Here is a 14,745-nt window from a genome sequence, read left to right as displayed (position 1 = left end):
CACAAATAACAAATAACAGTGTTTGATTCTCCAGGTCTTTGTATATCTCACCTCCATGGCTGTGGGGGATTATTTATTGGATGACTGTTTGAAATTTGCTATTACATTGTATACACTCCATTTACCCTGCATCGTGACTCACATTCCCCAGTTATTCTGCTGAGAAGCTCCCTATAGCCATCCCAACCACTTAAGCTGGCCATACACTAGTAGAATTTTGTTTGGACTTACATTCCAAAATCTGAAAAATCGTTCATGGGAGCATTTGATCTTGCCATCACTGAGTCAACTAATGTAGTTCACAAGCCCTGAAACTGTTTTTCCAGACCTGCTACTTGAATGGAATCCCAGACGTATTAAACATTTTTCTTTTGTGCTTAGCACATGCGCATTACAGTATGTTCTATTTTCCCCTAAATGGAATTCACATTCAGGGTTAGAACTTTGTTTGTTCAGATAAGAAATGAGAAAAAAAAAAAATCTATCCTGCTCCTTCAAATATTCTCTTCACTATGGTCAAAAACCATTGTTGATATGACCCTACTAACCTTTAGAAAATCAAATGTGAAATCAGAAATGTCCAAACGAAATGTTACTGGTGTATGGCCAGCTTAAATGCAAGAGTTGCCAACTCGGACCTTTAATTACTAACTTATCTAAATTGTACACATTTGGTGGTTAAGTAGATTTAGTCAGTTCCTTGTTCCATTTAATAAATTATGCCTGTGTAAGAGATTTAAGTGATATTTTGCCAATCTTGTTCAGGACTTGTTAGCTCTTTTTTTTTTTAGGAAATATGAAAAGAGATCAAAAGTTTTGGCTTTAGATAGGCTGGTTCAAATCTGCGCTCAGATTCCCACTGGAACAAACAGCCCCTGGAATGTGCACATGCGTCATTGGTAGGCAAGCAAACCTATCATTGTACACCACCACCCTTTAAGTCAATATGCACATCTAATGCAGACATGAGAAGAACTAAATCTTTAGAAGAGTACTAATGTGTCCACAGGCATCTGTGGTCAGTGTAGACATCAATGATATCTATCAGAGACACAAATGTAGGACAGAGGTGATAGCTCCCTATGCAGGCATTGTATATACAGTATGGACCTTTAATATTTCTTTCCCATGACCTTGTGTATCTTGAGCTACATTCAGTTACAAGCTTGTATTTTGATAAAGGGATTTATAAAGCGACTGTTATTATTCTTTATGTGCTTATTCCCATCTTTCTCCATGAGGATGGAGTCACTGTAAGCATGAAATGCAAAGTTACTATGGTAATCCGTTCAAAACCCCTAGGAACTCTTTGATCTGTGTGCTTCTGATCTCTCCCTCCATCACTAATTTTGTTTAATTCCATTAATCTCTATCCCACATAACCCTACAGACGAACATTTCATCAAAATCAGACAGCAAAAAAGGAAAAAATTATTGAAACTGTTTGCATGGTATTATTCATCTCTCAGCTACTGAATATGGAGTCCCCATGGATCTACAGATACTCTGCTGGTAATTTGAAATATACTTTGGGACAACGATTTAACACACTGTGATAAAGAGTTTTCATCCAAATGACGCAACATGAACACTGTTTGAGAGCTGTAAACAACACATGAAAGCAGTTCTGCTCTCTACGAACCTTGATTAGTTTACTTTAAGAGTACCTTCAGACACCAAGTAAAATCAGTCAGTAACCTACTATAGCTAGAAATCTTGCAGCTGGGCAAAAACGGGTAGGCAATGCTTCAATATCTTCAAAAGAGAGGGTTGTGATTGAACCTGCTAATAGGGTTTTATTCTATGTTTTATGTTCACACATAAATTGCTGTTTTATATATGTTTCAATCCAAAAATGCAAAGCGAAAGGTGTTGTCTTTTGGGCAGATGTCTCTCAATGAAACCTGGGATGGAGCATGGACAGATGGAGGGGGGAGTAATTGTATAGCTTGAGCTACTGAGCTCTGTAAACTGATTTTTTTTTTCAATGAAGATGCTAAGTTCCTGGAAGCAAAGTTAGGAGCCTATAGCTCCACCTGAACATAATATAGTCAAGTGCAACATTTCATATTTAGCCATCTGAAAAAATAAGAGCATATATTTAAAAATGTGTTTTGCTCCTGACACTAATAAAGTTTGTAACTACTATACACCCCTTTAAGTGTGGGATTAGAAATATGGCATCTAACCTGTTTTAAAGGTCTGTCACCCAGATCCTGAATTCACTATCCAATAGATGACTTTGGAGCAAGTGTGCAGGATGAAACTTTTCAGACTTCATGTAATGCGTGCTGCTTCCACGGTATCACTAGGTATTGAGGCTAGGGTTAGAATGACATCCCAGGGCCTTCACTTTAATACAAGTCAGCAATAGAAGCTTTCCTATTCTAGGTTACCATTAACATTTTGGCCAGTTCAGATTGAGAATCGTTCAGAAGAAGCAGGTACGTTTTACCCCCTAGGAAATTTGTAATTTTTTTAGAAATTTATCGACACTGCCATCAAACAAAATTCGGACTCATACACACATAAACTCTTGCATTTAAATATACATGTAATGATTTAATGAATAAGCAAGTTTTATGATTTGTGTTATTTTTTTTTTTATCTGTTTGTAGTTCAGCTTTTACTGCTATTAAAATATAGGATTGTATTAGAAAGTTATGATGTCCTATGGTGTGAACAGGAGTGATGTCATTGTTCATAATTGCAGAATATTTGTGTCATTATGTCATAATACATATTTAAACTTTCCATGATGAAAATCATAACTGTCATTAAAATACATTTTGAAACTTTATCGTATTGCGAAAAAGTTTGGAACAGAATAGTACAAATCTCAGCACAATAAAGTGCAGCCATTGCTAATAACAATAAATGAGTCTCATGTCGCCAGTTTCTCAGTAAAGGTTCCAGGATGAAGAGAATCCAAGAGTCATTTTGTTCATCGATACATGTAATAGAGGAAATGAAAGCTGTAAAAAGACATTAGCGGCTAGTACGGTAGCCAGTGAGTTCTTACTGGCTCCTTAGCACTATTACTTACTGTGTAAAAGATCTCCAGAGTCAGCTGATTCTTGTACATCTTGGCCCTAACATCATAATTAGGGTAATATTTTGAATAAGTGCAGTGTTTGCTGTTATAACATTTTTACTATGTGGATGGTTAGGGGCATACTTAAAAAGTATATCAAGCCAAAACCCTTTTTTTTCAAGTTTTAAAAAGGTTGAGGAAGGATCAGAACTCCTGTTCGGTTTTACAGCTATCCAGGGCTGCATTAGAGAGATTTTCCTTCACTTACTGTCCTGCTGACAATGGAGGAAGTGAGCGAAAATCTGCAACAGACACAGACAGAAATGACAAACTGAGAGGGGTTCTAGCCTTCCCCTACTGTTCTAAAGGAAATCATTTTTATTGTTATGTATGTTGCTTTTGCGGAGCTACCCTAAATTCCTGTCTGGTAAAATGTTGTCACCAGGACAGGAAGTGAAGGTAAACCTCTCTAACAGAGCCCCTGGTATTTATGAAAAAAGAGCCACATCAAAGGTGATGGTTAATGGTAGAGGAAAGCAGAAACACTATTTATACAGTAACAAGACAATTATTTCCACGAGATAAAATTGGTCAAATGGATAGAATGGTTAAAACTAGCTGACCCCTTCTATAAGAGGTAATGGGCAGAAATAATTGGTTCTAACTGGAGCATTTTCCGTAGACTGTAAAGACAAGTTCATAAATGACAAAGTCAGGTAAAAAAATGTAAAAAGTAGTCAAAATTGATTTTTGCCGCTTAGACCAATGTCCCCATATTCTTATACCTTTGGCATCTGTATGTATGCAATACACAATTAGGCTTGTTATTGCTGATGAATTTTATTAAGTTGTATACATAGTATTCTCATTGATCCACGATGTGATCAGGTCCGCCTGTCAGTTTTTCAGGCACATCGGAAGATCCATGCCTTCCTATGAATATCGTCGGGTGTAAACGGACACAAGTCAGGCTCGCTAAAAAAAAATAGAGGAGGAGGACTGCATCCTCTTCCGTCTGGGTGGACCGTGTGGGAGGCAGCCGGCTGCCCATAAAGCAGAGTGGGCTCTGTCCATGTCCGCTCTGGAGAAACTGAACAGACACGTACCTGTCATGTGCCCACTCTGCGGGAGATGGAGGACATGGCTCCCTTTCTTATTTCTTTAAACATACATTTTTATCTGTAGTTCCAAGAATATTAATGAAGATAGCACTGCTAAATCTCGGAGTACACGTAGATGGCCATTTAGGCAGGGGCCCAGTCCTAGTCTTGTGCTCTCAGAACACCAGATTACAAGTAGGAAGGCATATGTAAGACATGGGGGGCTGTTGAATTACAACTCAGCATGGATGATGAGCAAGTAATTAATGGAGTGTTACTTAAAGATTTATGTGGGGAGATTACTAAAACTGGAACACTCAGAATCTGGTGTAGCTGTACATGGTAGACAATCAGCTTCTAACTGATAGTGTGTACCAGGCTTAACACTGCTGGTTCTTCCTTTCTCAAGCTCATTCTTGGTAAGCAGGTTGTTATGAGAGCTAATAAATACAAATATTGGCACTGGCTGTATTCATGAATACATTTAATATAAACTCAATGCACCGCTAAATATGCAATTGAAATACATGTATGGGAGCTGTTTTATCTGCCAAAGGATTTATGTTACGGAGCCCTGCCACACAGCAGAACCAGATTAGTGAACTAATTTTGTTCTACTCTTTCTATCTAACCTTAGTCTACAGTTGGACAATGGATAAAAAGCAGCACACTGGTAGATTTATCCCTTTGATAGCTTTGATGTCTCCTCTTATTGCGCAGGTGCATAAAAAAGTAGTCTGATTGGCTCAGAGTGCTAACCTTCTCTCTCCCAGTCTCCTGCTCATGGGATTATTAGAGGCTGAACAAGACAAATTCAATTATTTAAACTAGATGCATTTAATAATATGAATACATAACTGCATTAAGTGTGTGTTAGACAATTGGCAAGGTACTTAGGGGGTGTCTAATGTTGGGTACACGCGGGCCGAAAATCGTCTGAAAATGGTCAGGAAACGGCTGACTTTTGACCCATGTGTACAGCTCCCCTCGAGACCGGCTTCGGTCGAATGAGCATGCTGGAAAACCAGCATCCGATCAGCACTGGCAGCCAATGGCTGTGAGCACTGATCAGTGTGTTATAGGAAGTGTGTATATGTGGGGGGAAGGGGGATGCAGCCCCCCTGCCAGAACGCAATAGCTCAGAGTGGGAGATTGCTGTACTAACACCACTAGTATGGCGACCTCTCAGAAAAACTTGACGTTTTTACCCAGCCTAACAATGAATGGCATTACATCACACCAACGCATGTAATGTCCATTGCCGCACATTGCGGTAACATGCTCAATACTACGACGTGATGATTTGATTTTGTCCTTAGTTAACAGCTAATTGATAAGAACATGATTAAATAGAGTGATGTGATACTGTAGTGGGATCCTGGCAAGGCTTCTGTTGCAATGATATAGCTATTCTGGTGTCAGCGTGAAGCAAGCACTGATATTACCTATTATACCTTAATGAGAGAACTAGTAGTGATTGAATGTATGCAGGAATCTGAATATTTACTCTTTGATTAGTATAACTGTGGCGTCTTATGAAAGATTTATATTTCCTGTAATGAGATGTATGTCAGGTCAGGCATTGACAGGCCAGCACTGGTCAGAACTCAGGTGACAACTGACGCTCTGCTTCAGCAGGATCAATTCCCATGTTTCTAACCTGTCAAGTTTCTTTTAAGCATTACAAGCACTTCATACGTATCATTAGATCAGGCTGTCACGTCTTTACAAGTGAAATCCTCTTACATGTTGTAAACCTTTCATGTACGTGATAGTTTTTTGGCTGTGAGCTTGTTTTCTTGTCTGCAAGAAGAAGTCCAGATTCCCAGTGCTTCTTGGGAGTAAACTGCTGGATTCTCACCACAAATGTCACAGCAGTTATACAAGCAGCCTTTGTAGGTTAAACTGCTTAGTTGCCCACTACTTATTGGATTTTGTGTAGGGTATGGTTGATTTTTACTACTAAGCCATTCTTATTGCTTTTAAAGCTGAAATTTCTCTCTTGCAGTGGGTTAACTGCTCTTAAAGTGGTCGTAAACCCACTTTGAAAAAAAAAAAACTAACACCTGCAAGACAAAGGCATAATGAGCTAGTATACATATCATACTAGCTCATTATGTAATACTCACCTGAGATCGAAGCCCTCACTACAGTGCCCGTAGACAGCACCGGCTCGCAACATCACTCCCGGGGTTACTTGCGGGTGTCGCGGCTCCGGCGCTGTGATTGGCCGGAGCTGCGATGACGTGCCATTGCGTCAGTTTGCTTCAGTGCCTATGACATCGGCACATGCAAATACAGTGGAACCTCACATTGCGATTAACGCGGTTAACATGCGTTTCGCAATACGAGCATTGTATTTTTAAAAATCATAACTCGGTTTGCGAGTGTTGTCTCGCAAAACGGCACGATTCAGACCAAAGCGGTGCGCAGTACTGCTTTTGGCCTGAGGTGGGGGGCACCGGAGCCGAGCAGAGCCGAACGCCATGTTCGGAAATGCACAGAAAAACCCGAGTACAGCCTTTTCGGCTGTTTCCAAGGCTCTCTGCCTCTGGCCGCATGCGGTTTTGCATCCCATTGAAGTCAGTGCGGAACAAATTATTTTAGTTTCCATTGACTTCAATGGAAAACTCGCTTTGATATGCGAGTACTTTGGATTACGAGCATACTCCTGGAATGGAGTTCCACTGTACAGGGGATATCTCCTAAACCATTCAGGTTTAGGAGATATCCTGGGTAGCTACAGGTAAGCCTTATTATAGGCTTACCTGTAGCAAAAAGTGGTCTGTAAGGGTTTACAACCACTTTAAGGTCTAGGGGGCCAGAAAAAGTAGATTGACTGATCAGATCCTCAGTGCTGCTAGATTGCTTCCCACAGCATGTTCTTCCCCATGCTTCAGTGGTCTAAGGTCCTGACATCATCAAGCCCTGCATTGGGCATATAGACACTGAGGTACAGTCCACCCCCAGAGCATGGGAGGCTGTCATCTGCTGGGGGTGTGGAGGATCAGATCAGGTAAGTAAAAGTGCTTTTACTCTCCCTAGGCTAAATTAGCAGTTAACCTAAGTTGTGCAGGTCCAGCCCCATTCTCTCCAAGAGAGAATTTTCAGATTTCCCACTGTTGGACTTTAACCACTTCCCGACCGCTGCACGACTATGTACGTCCTAAGTTTGAACGGGGATATCGTTGTTATGGCAGCAGCTAGCTGCCATAACCCCGGTATCCCCATTTTCGTGCGGCGGCCGGCTTTCAGATAAAAGTGGTCCCTGCGGCGGATTCGCCGCGAGATCACTTTTATCGGTGGCGGGAGAGGGGCCCCCCCCTCCCGCCGCGATCCGGTGCCCTCCGCCGCTTACAGGAGCCGTCGGTAGCGGCGGAGGCGATCGCGTCCTCTGCCGTGCTGTGTATAGAGACGAGTGAGGCCAAGATGGCGCTCACTCGTCTCCATGACACTGCTGGGCGGAAGCGACGTCAAAACGTCACTTCCGTCCACGCCTCTTAAAGGCATATTTTTTCAAATGTCATTTTTCTAAATGACTTTTTTTTTTTTTTTTTTATTGCATTTTAGTGTAAATATGAGATCTGAGGTCTTTTTGACCCCAGATCTCATATTTAAGAGGTCCTGCCATGCTTTTTTCTATTACAAGGGATGTTTACATTCCTTGTAATAGAAATAAAAGTGACACAATTTTTTTTTTTTTTTAAAAAGGGTAAAAATAAATAAAATATTGTAAAATAAATAATAAAAATTTAAAAAAAAATTTTTAAAACCCCCCTGTCCCGATGAGCTCGCGCACAGAAGCGAACGCATACGCGAGTAGCGCCCGCATATAAAAACGGTGGTCAAACCACACATGTGAGGTATCGCCGCGACCGGTAGAGCGAGAGCAATAATTCTAGCCCTAGACCTCCTCTGTAGCGCAAAATATGCAACCTGTAGAATTTTTTAAACGTCGCCTATGGAGATTTTTGAGGGTAAAAGTTTGACGCCATTCCACGAGCGGGTGCAATTTTCAAGCATGACATGTTGGGTACCAATTTACTCGGGGTAACATTATATTTCACAATATAAAAAAAAATTGGGATAACTTTACTGTTGTTTTATTTTTTTATTCAAAAAAGTGAATTTTTTCCAAAAAAAGTGCGCTTATAAGACCGCTGCGCAAATACGGTGCAAAAAAAAGTATTGCAATGACCACCATTGTATTCTCTAGGGTGTTAGAAGAAAAACCATATATAATGTTTGGGCGTTCTAAGTAATTTTCTAGCAGAAAAACCTGTTTTAAACATGTAAACACCTAAAATCCAAAACGAGGCTGGTCTTAAAGTGGTTAATGAGAAACTACAGTCTTTTGTTAAAAAAATTAAAAGTCAGCATCTACAAACAATGTAGCTGCTGACTTTTAATAAACAGACACTTACCGGTCCAGAAGTCCAGTGCTGTCATCACCCGGGCTGGTCCTTTGCTGGTCTTAGGGTCCCCAGTGCTGCCATCTTGCTTGTGGGAATCTGACTGTGACTTCCTTCCATTTCACAGCTGTTTCTCCACGACACATGTGCAAGATTTGCTGTGCATTCTGACTGATCCCACATCCTTCTGGGTGATGTGTCCCAGGGGCTTTCAGGTGGGGATGAACTTCCGCTCTTCTCGTCTAGTTGAGAAGAGTGTAAGTAGGAGCAAGTACCTGTCAGAAATAGGTATGCGCTCCCAGAAAAAAAAATCTATAAAAGTGTAAGAGTGGGGGGTTGGGGAGGAGGAAGAGGAAAAATCTTGAAAAAGGACAATTCTCTTGCACAGTGAGCAGCTTTTATCACTTTAGTAAATCAGTCCTGTTTTTTTTTTTTTCTATTACCTGATTGATGTAAAATATCTGTCATCTTTAAGAACGTTTTACAATAACTAAACTAGAGGAGGTAGAGTAATAACAGCATGCATAATGTACTTTGTTATGAGCATGTAATTACTTCACTGGGATGTACTTATAAAACCAGACATAAGGTAAAGTGGACATATTTGCTTACAGGAAGCCATTTAAATTCTGGCTTTTATTTACCAGTCTACTGTGGAAAAAGTACTGGGGAAATGTTACTGATTGTTATGGGTAACCAGTTCTCTTTTATCTGAAGGTAATTCATTTTCTTCAGTTGTTAATGTTATGATGGGTTTTTCAATCACCCTTTGGGTCTAATCACTTGAGTGGAATTGTGCTCCTGCACAGCTCCTGTGCTGTTCCTCTGCTGCCACTTATATAAGCTACAGGGAGAATTTTAGTGGATCAGTCATGCTACTAAACCTTAAGCAATTGATCTTTGTTTGGATCACATTGTTATACAAGAGATACTCATTAGGGCAATGGATCAATCGATCTATCGCAAATGCACAGTGCTGCTATTTAAAGTGGAACTTTACTCTGTCAATCAACATTGACTATTTTTAATCTTATGCTGCTAGAATTAGTAATAAGAAGTATATCATATTTACTTGTTTTAAACTCTTTTTGACATTTCTTCATTTACTTCCTGGTTTTCATTCCTAGGCAAATGATGTCATACATCCCAGGAGTCTTCAGGAGGGTAGGAGGGGTTTTCCCAGCAAAGCACACTCTCCTGCCTGCATGTTTAAGCTTAGAGCAGATTGATTACAGGCAGTAAATGCTACATGAATCATTTCCCCTTACACAAGATTGCCACAGTTAGGAATGGTAGTAGGTTTGCAGAGATTTCTCAGCAAAATAAAGCATGGAGACATGGAAAGATGGGTGAGTTTGCTTTGAATATTAAAAAATTAATTAAATAGCATTTTTTGGTTTGTGGTTCTCAAGTGCATTGTAGTTCTGCTTTAATCACATAGCAGACATTACTACTGACTGACCTCTCTTCTCTAGACTTTAATAGGAGTAGAAGATACATTGATCAATGCGTCCTCATATAGGAGATTCATGAATGAATTTTCCCCTTAAAATACTCTATGAGAGTAACCTTGTGATCCTATTTTTTTTGAAGCCCCATTCCATGCACAGTTAATTCTGTTTACTTATGTTTTATTCTTCATTTCTCACATTACAACTCTTATTTGGTCATTATGCCATCCTCTGGGATAGTGTCTGTAATTAGGCGTTAACATTTGCCTAACAGTTTTCCATAGTAGTGCCAAATAGCACTATTGTGCAATGATAGATTTTTTTTCAGTCTCTGGAAATCGCTCCCAAAGGCCTAGCCTTAGGAGGAGGATCCAGACAGACATTTGATTTCTGATATTGTTTGGTACACCATATTAGATTACAAATGGCTATAAAAACACACCTATTTACCCTTGCTGAGATTAATTCATGTTTTCCAAAAATTATGGCCATTTAATCTGAAGAAATGAAAGGGGCATTGTTTTAGGTTGTGGAAAAAGAATCAATGGCCTTCTGATCTGAAGAAGTGAGCGGGGCATCGTTTTGGGTTGCGGGATAGGAAACAATGGCCTTGAAGGAAGGATTAGGGACTTAACATGAAATTATGGCCAGATAAGGCCACTAATTTCCATCCCATGGGACTGTAAATGAAACCATGACCTGGTAAGCTCATGTGTTTCCATCCCTATACTAGTCAAAAGAGAAGAGCAACAGGAGTGGGACTTTAAATGAAGTGCATGAATGCAAAGAAAAAAATGGTGAACAATTGGGAAAATTTTATTGATTTTATTATATCAACATCTATTTGGTGCACTATGGAAAATTGCTGTATTCATATCATCATGTATAATTGCTGCTATTATTGCTAATATTTCTTTCTATTTGCGATTGATATTACTATTATATGCATGTTATATTTTTTATGAATCAATACAATTTTCCCAATTGTTCACCATTTTTTTCTTTGCATTCACGCACTTCATTTAAAGTCCCACTCCTGTTGCTCTTCTCTCTTTTGAGGAATCAATGGCCTTGTGATCTGAAGAAGGGAGTGAGGCATAGTTTTAGGTTGTGGGATAAGAATCAATGACCTTTTGATCTGAAGAAAGGAACAGGGCATTGTTTTAGGTTGTGGAATAAGAATCAATGGCCTTGTGATCTCAAGAAGGGAGTGGGGCATCGTTTTAGGTTGTGGAATAAGAATCAATGGCCTCATGATCTGAAGAAGGGAGCGGGGTATCGTTTTAGGTTGTGGGATAAGAATCCATGGCCTTGTGGTCTGAAGAAGGGAGCGGGGTATTGTCTCAGGTTGTGGGATAAGAATCAATGGCCTTGTGATCTGAAGAAGGGAGTGGGGTGTTGTTTTACGTTATGGGATAAGAATCATTGGCCTTGTGATCTGAAGAAGGGAACGGGGCATCGTTTCATGTTTCGGGATAAGAATCCATGGCCTTGTGGCCATAAACTTTAGAGGATGCTTATGCATGCAGACACAGTTTAGTTGCTCTCAGGCTGTCTTGTTTAGGTTATGGAGATGGGAGTTGGTACCAACCAGACACTAAGAACAATGGTTGGTTTAACCAGATCATTTGATGTTTGTAGGTAACTCAAAGAACTGTTGGTATTGTCCATGTCAACCAATCAAAATTGCCTAACTTTCTAATCCATAGTGGATGAACAACAACTAACCATTTGAATGGGAAACATGGTTCCATTTTTACATACTCAAATACATACCAACAAGTACTTGTAACATGCCAAAGCTATCTTGTACACCTGGGAGAGCCTAATTATATACAGAATTAGCGTTTTCTACATTTACATAATCCCCTATGTCCTGCTATATTCTACCCTTGTCAAACACTTGGAGGATATAAGAACATCACAAGCACTGGGCCATGCTTGACAATTTACCTTCTCCTCAGGCAGTACAATATCATTTACACACTTGAATAACCAAAGCAGCCTCTCTTTTCATCGTTATTAATTTTTGTCTTTTTTTTTAAAGAATCCGTACAGCATATATCTCAAGACTTGCCGTTCCACCAATTAGTGTTCTCAATTACAGTTCCCTTTTGAAGGATAGTGCGTAGACTTTTCTACCACTGAATTGCTACATTTATAAAGCTGTGTAATGTCTACAGTGATTGTCTTAGATATACAGAATAATATATCGCATTGAACTGGGGAAATATAAAACAGCATGCAGTTTCTAATTTTAATTGCTTTGTCTGACTTTAAATACTTTGAAGATTTCCATTATGTATTTGCAATATTTAAATATGTTTTCTAGGAGTAATAAACCTTCTGAATCATAAATCCGCATATGTTGCACACACCCAGCATGACAAAATCACCAGTTATGATCATAGGGCTGTTGTGATGTATTTTAATTACACTTTCCATGGAGCTTTTAGAGATTAAGTATATGCTGTGAATCACGCTTAGAATTTAGAACAAGAAGACTGCTGTTTGCTCATTTGAGCAACATTAAAGAAGGACATTTGGCAGGACACTTTAATGTCAAGACAAGTTATCTCAACCCATTTCTAAAGTAGGTATTTAAAAAATGTGTGGGATATAGTAGCCAGTCAGAAAATAGGTGTGCATTTTTGCAGTGGTTTTTGAAAATGTAAATAAATAAATAGCTCGGAAATCCAACTTGTGCAAAGTTCCTGGCATTATAGCTCATAAATATTTTGCAAATTATCACGACAATTAAAAAATTAAATATGATTGTTTAAAAAAAATTATATACTGTATATTTATGAATAATTTTGATATGTGCCTGCATTAAGAAACACAAGCAAATTTTATTTATGCTACTAGTAGTCTACAATTGAGAACTACTGTTTTCAAATTGATATAACTTCCTGTGTCCCCACCACCATGCATTAACCATTTGTGCTCCAGAAGATTTTACCCCCTTCGTGACCAGGCCATATTTATCACTGCTATTTATCACTGCGGTATTTTAACTGGTAATTGCGTGGTAATTCAACACTGTACGCACATTAAATTTAGATAATTTTTTTCACACAAATAGAGCTGTCTTTTGGTGGTATTTGATCACCACAGGGTTTTTCATTTTTTTTTGTTATATAAACAAAAAAAAGCCGAAAATTTTAACAAAAAAAACATTTTTTACTTTCTGCTATAAAACATATCCAATTAAAAAAAAATCAAATTTCTTCATAAATTGAGGCCAAAATGTATTCTGCTACATGTCTTTGGTAAAGAAAAAAGAAAAATCCCAATAAGTGTATGATTGTTTTGTGTGAAAGTTATAGTGTGTAGAAACTATGATATTTATATACTTGATTTTTTTTTTTATACTTGTAATGGTGATGATCAGCAACTTATAGTGGGACTGTAATAGTACGGCGGGCAACCTGATGCTGGTTGGGAACTGATCCTGACATCACCAGTGTCACAGATACAGTGATCAGTGATAATACTATACACTGTCCCTGTACTAATGACACTGGGAAGGGGTTAACATCTTGGGGTAATCAGGGGGTTAAGTGTGTGTCTAACAAGTGTTAATGTATGTCTTATGTGCTGCTTTTTTTACTAAAAAACATTTTTTTCCTTCTCTCTGCTTTGCAGGGTGATGAAGCAATTAGATTGTTCCCTCTGTACAGAACCCTGTGTTTTTTGTCAACACAGGGCTCTGGGCTATGATTTGACACTGCAGATTAGCAGGTTTTAGCCATGAATCATTGGCCAGGACCTGCTGACAAAAAATCCCACTGTGTCCAATCATAACATACAGATACAAGGCGGGCGGGCAGTCCTGAAGCGGTTAATTAATGGCACTATTGAAATTGAAAGTTTTAAAACCTTGCCCCAGTAACTATTTAGGTGCCTAAAATTACAAGACTGATGTAGCTGCAGTCATTTTATATATATTCTTTTTTGCACCACTAAGAAGATGAAAACTGTCAGATTCATCACGGATAATTATTTTTTATAGAAGATACCCCTATAGGAATATTTCTTTTCTACAGTATAGATTTATAATTGTGCCTTGTAAGACACCCACTGTGGTAAAAAATTGACTCCCACTCCTTCTCACTCCTTGACAGCTCTGTCAGCTTCCCAAACCTGACTGGGCCTCTTATAGAGTAGGGCCTTCATTGTAGAGTCAGAGCAATGTCAGCTACATGATTAACATACCAGTCATGATGATTACACAGCTCTACTTTCTCACAGGTGAACAGTAGAGGGATAAATAATTTTTCTTTTAGAAAAAGGTTTCCTTTATTTCTTGCTTAATTAAAAACCACAAAATTTTCTGGTGACAGGTGCTCTTTGGCAGTCATCACTTTTTAATAAATGTATGTGGGATCCCTCAACTCAAGAGTTTCCAAGTCCTGATATTGAAGACTATGTAAAAAAAAAAAAACACTGTGCTGCTGTTTTGGAAGTTGGAGAGAAGATGTTGTGATGGTCCTGGTACAAAAATTATGATGTTCATTCCTGTGTGGATTTGTAGGCATGAAAATTGTCTTAATAGATCAGGACCTTTCTTTACTAATCCTGAAAATTAAAAAACGCTCAAAATGGTGCTAATTATTAGAAACTGAGCACTATATCTTTACATATATTTGCTATTCTGCAATGGGGATGCAAATATTAGGCAGGTCCAATCTGTTGAGGGTATCTATGCCAGCCTCATGAAGGTCAAGAGTGGGTTGATATATTTT

The 14,745-nt window shown here is 38.9% G+C and overlaps 1 protein-coding gene across 1 annotated transcript in view; it reads left to right on the top strand.

Moving 5' to 3' along the window:
- Positions 1-14,745, top strand: part of PPM1L (protein phosphatase, Mg2+/Mn2+ dependent 1L) — a 423,750-nt gene that overhangs the window by 145,429 nt on the left and 263,576 nt on the right. The gene's annotated exons all lie outside the window — the stretch shown is intronic.

The sequence above is a fragment of the Aquarana catesbeiana genome, linkage group LG04, assembly GCF_042186555.1.
Source record: "Aquarana catesbeiana isolate 2022-GZ linkage group LG04, ASM4218655v1, whole genome shotgun sequence".
NCBI classification, from domain to species: domain Eukaryota; kingdom Metazoa; phylum Chordata; class Amphibia; order Anura; family Ranidae; genus Aquarana; species Aquarana catesbeiana.
The sequence above is the reverse complement of the archived record's forward strand: the minus strand, read 5'-3'. Positions and strand labels throughout refer to the sequence as shown.